Source organism: Pseudoliparis swirei, chromosome 16, assembly GCF_029220125.1.
Source record: "Pseudoliparis swirei isolate HS2019 ecotype Mariana Trench chromosome 16, NWPU_hadal_v1, whole genome shotgun sequence".
In the NCBI taxonomy this organism is placed as follows: Eukaryota; Metazoa; Chordata; class Actinopteri; order Perciformes; family Liparidae; genus Pseudoliparis; species Pseudoliparis swirei.
Window position 1 is genome coordinate 19,240,627 of NC_079403.1, and position 5,146 is coordinate 19,245,772.

The window sequence follows — 5,146 nt, forward strand, 5'->3', positions numbered from 1 at the left end:
AGTTAAACTTTCAGAGTTAAATTTACTCTATTTAGTGCAAGAATTTTACTCTACCTGATGATAATTCACTCCGTGTAGCATAAAATAAAAACAACTCTACCCTAGTTTTACTCTGTATAGAACTGAATTGTACTCTACCTGATGATAATTCACTCCGTGTAGCATAAAATAAAAACAACTCTACCCTAGTTTTACTCTGTAAAGAACTGAATTTTACTCTACCTGATGATAATTCACTCCATTTAGCATAATATAGAAACAACTCTACCCTAGTTTTACTCTGTATAGAACTGAATTTTACTCTACCTGATGATAATTCACTCCATTTAGCATAAAATAGAAACAACTCTACCCTAGTTTTACTCTGTAAAGAACTGAATTTTACTCAATACAGAAATCAAAATTATAAAAGGTACATAATTTTACTCCAAATAGAATTTATTATGAAGTGAATGTTACTCTAAAGAGTTTAACTTTATTATGAATAGAACAGAATTTTACTCGCTATATAACTTTTTACACTCAGTCATTATACACTGCAAAAATGTTAAAAAGGTGAAATAAATAGATCAGAACCCAATACCTTAACTGACACCTTTACTTTATTAAGTGTTCACAGGAAACAGTATGGCACAATATAAAAACTGGAGTCATGATGACTGCAAGACACCTGTAAATCGAATGCTTTGTGACAGAAAAGATCATTGACAAACACAATATGAGGTCCGTCTGTTGTGTACAAAACTTGAAATGTATTAAAATGCTCGTTGAGATACACCGTTTGAAGTGATAAAAAAGTAGCAAAAAACAATGTCTCATCCTTCACAACAACATGGTGGATCTTATGAAAAACTAGCATGTCACAATGAATTTGAACACATACAACTAAATTAGCATTTGTCTGGGAGTTCTTACAAATGAAACACAATATTTCAGAATACCTCAGAAAAAGACAAAAATCTACTCAACGCAGCATCCGAGCCCTCAACTCTGCAACTCTAGGATTCACCTTGGTTGTATCAATATCGATTTCATAAATGGTTGTCTGAAGGAAGTTGTACACATTGACGAGATCGTGGTTGTACGAAGTGCCAAAGACAAAGTGAGCTTTGAAAAGCTCATCAAAACAAGCAGGAGAGCCAGATGACTTACAAGATATTACATGTTTGTCAATGACAATGAAGTACTTGTGAATCACATTCCTCTGAGTTCCCACTGCAAGCAGGTATGGTTGAAGGCTGTCTGCGATTCCATCGAGATGCCCCTGGATGCTGGTCCCTGTCTGTGACAGAAGAAAAAGTTTGAGAAAACATCTTCTTTTTTTTTTAAACAACAAAAGAATGTGATGTGATATAGCTAGTGATGTTTCCCGAATGGCAGCCTTGCCTTGATGAACTTCGCAAGATTCTCACTGGCTTGTCTGGCGGGGAGCTTTCCTGGTCTCTTGCGGCCAAGAGGTGACGGCAGCAGCAGGTGCACAAGGATCAAAATGGAAGACATGTCACTGTCCCATCCTACAAGACTTCTATGTAGAGCTGCAACAATTAATCAAACAAAAATTAATCAACTATTTTGATAATCGAATAATCGGTTTGAGTAGGGTTTTTTGAAAGAAAAAAAAACTTTTAAGATTTCAGCTTCTTAAATGTTAATATTTCTGGTTTCTTTGTTCCTTTATGACAATGGACTCAATATCCCTTTGGTTTGTGGACAAAACCAGACATTTGAGGACGTCATCTTGCGGTTTGGGAAACTGACATTTTATTGACCAAACAACAAATCGATTAATTGTTTAAAATGTAAACTTTCTGAAAGCGTGTAGTGCAATCGGCATTGCTTACTTTGGCAAGAGAGGTGTTTTCAGCTCTCTGTCTTGTGGCAGGACTGCACTGCAATATTACGGTGTCATCAGAGTCCCCTTCAATATCCCCACTGGAGCTGGTAAAGGAGCTGCTTGCAGGGGAACTCAGGCAATCTGTCAAACCATGTAAACATTCAGCTGGTGTGATTAACACTAAAACCATACAATTGCCAAAAGTATTACAGTAACTACCAAAAAAATATCACACAAACAAAGATTATTGGAACTATAATGAACAAACAATTCAGCAGATGTATCTGCTTGTCATAAATAGAACATGTTTGGCTCGCCAAGACTCAAAGAATGAATGACACTGGTGTGCTCAGTGGCTACGTGGTTAAGCACATGGTCCATGTTGGCAATGCCCAATGCAGTGATCATGATCAATTCCTGACTGTACTGATCATCATTCCCCCAATCTCTCTCCCTTTCACTATCCACTCTACACTACCCTGCTCATTAAAAAAGAAAAAATGAATGACACTAAGAAACTTACCATCTAGATTTGGACCTTGTGCGAGACAAATCTCGAGCACACCAGGTTTTGTTTTTTCATAAGGAAATCAAAGACCTCTTCATCAACCTCAGTCTTTGTGTCATCAACGACTCTTTGTCCAAGGTTGGGATGCTGAACTTCTTGGAAGCTGTGAACATAAAAAAAAAAAAAAATGCACTTCAAATTTAATATAAACTCCAGAACAAGAGACATTTAATAAATTAAGCAATATAAACCTCAACAGTTAAGGTATATATTCTCCTTAGTAATAGTTCATTAATATTTGCACCATGCCCCCAAACTGACAGCTTCAGTATGTTTACTGTGTTAGACTGAAATTCATTAGGTTTTCCACTCACCACTTTCCAAAAACAATGTGTAGGTAACTTGGCCCTCAAAACAGATATTTTTGTTGATCACTGTATTTCACTCGAACAGCCTGCATCCTACATGACATGAAAAGGTTATTTTTATTAGCTTTTGCACATCTATTTCCAAAGTCATTCATTAACATTCATAATCCATTGTCCACCTTGACTTATTCCATTTGTATTGTACACATGTTGTCTATGCTGCTCTGATAAGTAAATCGGGTGAACAAAATAATGGCCAACTCTATAGCAGCAACAAGTTACGTAAATGACAGGTCTATAAGGTTTGTATGATGCTAGTCCAACACACTGGCCCTGAAGGAATGTCAGTAGAAGTATATACCTGCGAACCAAACTGCAGATCAAAATAGAAGTAAAACACTCAAGCTTGCTAATCGAACAGCAGAGCGAAAACGGTCAATGTACAGGACTCAATTCAGAGTAAAACACATGTGTTTGCTAACCAAATAGCAGGTGTAACAAAACAGACATCATTACTAACTGGGAAGCAGGTGAATTAAAATACCACATGCTAACTAACCGGACAGCAAGTTAAATAAAACGCCACTCGCCGTGAGCGCTGCGCGTGCAGACATCATTTAACGGAGCGGGGCAGCGCGTGCGCACTGATCGTGTGCTCTTTTAATGAAGTATCGATACTAAAAATATGCTAAATCACATTGTTTTTAACCTACGGGTACTCTGTTAGTATCGATACACCGTGCAGCGTGACAGCAGTAAATGTAGCGGGCTAACATTCAAGCTAACCTAACTTCCCAAACGCTGTCGACATCTGAACGCTGATTGGCCGAGACGCGACACGTCCCATCAAAGATGTTTTATTGCGAAGAGCACCACTTCACATTTTCTCCGAGTCTCACTGCAATCTCAACGGCAGCGGGCCAGGTGAAAAAAATAAATAAATCGGAACGCGTCTCTGGTATTGTTCAGGGGGCCGGGCCAAATGTGGAGGCGGGCCGGAGTTTGGGGACAACTGAATTGTACACCATTCAATTTAGAGTAAAACACATGTGCTTGCTAACCGAACAACGTGAGAAAATGACCCTAACCCACAAATTCGCGAGCTATCATGTAACTCACAGGCTTTACTTTTCAAATAAGCTAACAAAAAATTCTGATGACATTTTATCCTATTGTAACGTCTCGGACGTTATGGCACTGATGACACGGAGACGGGACGACGTTATTACTCCTCCTTTATTGGGCATCCACCAACACAGACAGCGTGCTCCTCTCAACAACAACGGTTCCCGTCAACCACCCTTAACTCCCCTTTTCCGACAGGTTAACCCCGCCTCCCCTCTACTCCGCCAATCACAGGCCCGCCCCCTCGAGCAGCATGCACGGTGCCACACTGTGATTGCCAGCCACTTCACAGGGTCGCTACACTATTAAAATCGATATGTAGTACTTTGCAGACTTACCTGGCTCACTGCCGTCTACCGCTGCCACTCACCTCGACCTTGCACTGCGGGATTAGAAAATTCCGGCAGAAACGAAACTTAACAAACATTAGTGGGCGTGTTCTTAATATTACTCCAATACGATTTACTCTGTTTTTTTACTCCCATTCTAGTGGTCATCGGAAATAATTACACTCTGAACTGAATAAAAATTACTCTTTCAGAGGAAAAAAATATTAACTCTGGAAAAATTACTCTCTCGTTTTTCCTGTGTATTCATTATTGTATTTTCATTATTGTATGTGTTTTAATAATAAGGAATACATAAAAGAGTAATTTGTACAAATAAACTTGCTATAATGACAGAAAAGAGAACATTATAATATAAACTTATAATCGAAGATGCATGTGTTAACTATTCTGTATGATAGTAAGCAAATGAGTGAATACGTTATGCTCCACACCACACTGTATATCTTTTTAGTTTTCAGTCACTACTCTAGTGAATGATTGTTGAGGGAAATGCATTATGAGGCTTTTGTGTCTTTGTACCTTGTAATGATAATCTTCAATGTCTTAAAATATTAATTGTGTGTTTAGTTATTATCATTATTATAATACTAATTTGAATTGACAGTATAAACATAGCAATTGAACAAAATAACTCCATGCTCAACCAAGAAATAGCCAAGATGTTTAAAGGAAACTACATTTAATGATATAAGGCTTTTGGAAGCCTCAACCGTGTGTGTGCGTGTGCGTGCGTGTGTGCGTGTGTCTACGCGCGCCCGTGTTTTTAATGTGCGTGTGAGAGAGAGAGTGAACAGCAGATACAGATCAATGCCCGCCCCCTCGCTGCCATTGGTTTCTCATAGCCGCCCCGCCTCCAGATACAGGACTGGCGGCTTCTGATACCCCACCATTATTAACTCTTGAACTGTAGCAGCAGCAGCCAAGAGGAGATAGAACGCAAGAGACTGGTGCTGCTGCCGAG

General features: G+C 38.9%; 1 long non-coding RNA gene across 1 annotated transcript; it reads right to left on the reverse strand.

Annotated features, from left to right (window-relative positions):
* Positions 1 to 1,629: 1,629 nt before the first annotated feature.
* On the reverse strand, positions 1,630 to 2,785 carry LOC130206530 (uncharacterized). The gene is made up of 3 exons (XR_008834138.1): positions 2,717 to 2,785; positions 2,358 to 2,505; positions 1,630 to 1,975 (listed from the first exon to the last, which is right to left on the reverse strand). It is a non-coding gene; the product is annotated as an uncharacterized LOC130206530 (long non-coding RNA).
* Positions 2,786 to 5,146: the final 2,361 nt, after the last annotated feature.